The sequence below is a fragment of the Mesitornis unicolor genome, unplaced genomic scaffold (genome assembly GCF_000695765.1).
Source record: "Mesitornis unicolor isolate BGI_N332 unplaced genomic scaffold, ASM69576v1 scaffold30582, whole genome shotgun sequence".
NCBI lineage: Eukaryota > Metazoa > Chordata > Aves > Mesitornithiformes > Mesitornithidae > Mesitornis > Mesitornis unicolor.
This window is the reverse complement of record NW_010171742.1, coordinates 24687-24968: the sequence shown is the minus strand read 5'-3', so window position 1 is coordinate 24968 and position 282 is coordinate 24687.

The window sequence follows — 282 nt, the reverse complement described above, 5'->3', positions numbered from 1 at the left end:
TCGTAGGAAGCCCGTGCTCGGGGCCCCCCGCCGTCGTCGGCGGCACACGCCGATAGAGTCACCCGCTCTGCCTGCAGGCGTGCAGGCAGGCAGGCAGGCAGGCACACAGCGGGCAGCTAAGAGCCGCCGGAGGAGAAGGTCCTCACGGGAGCAAGGCGGTCTGGTGTGAGGGTGCTCGGCCCGGTTGATCGGGTCCCGCTGTCTCCGCAGCCCGCCCGGCTGCTGCCTCGGCGCCGGCCGGCCTGGAAGCGGGGCTCTCCCCTCAGGCCCCGCGGGCCCCGC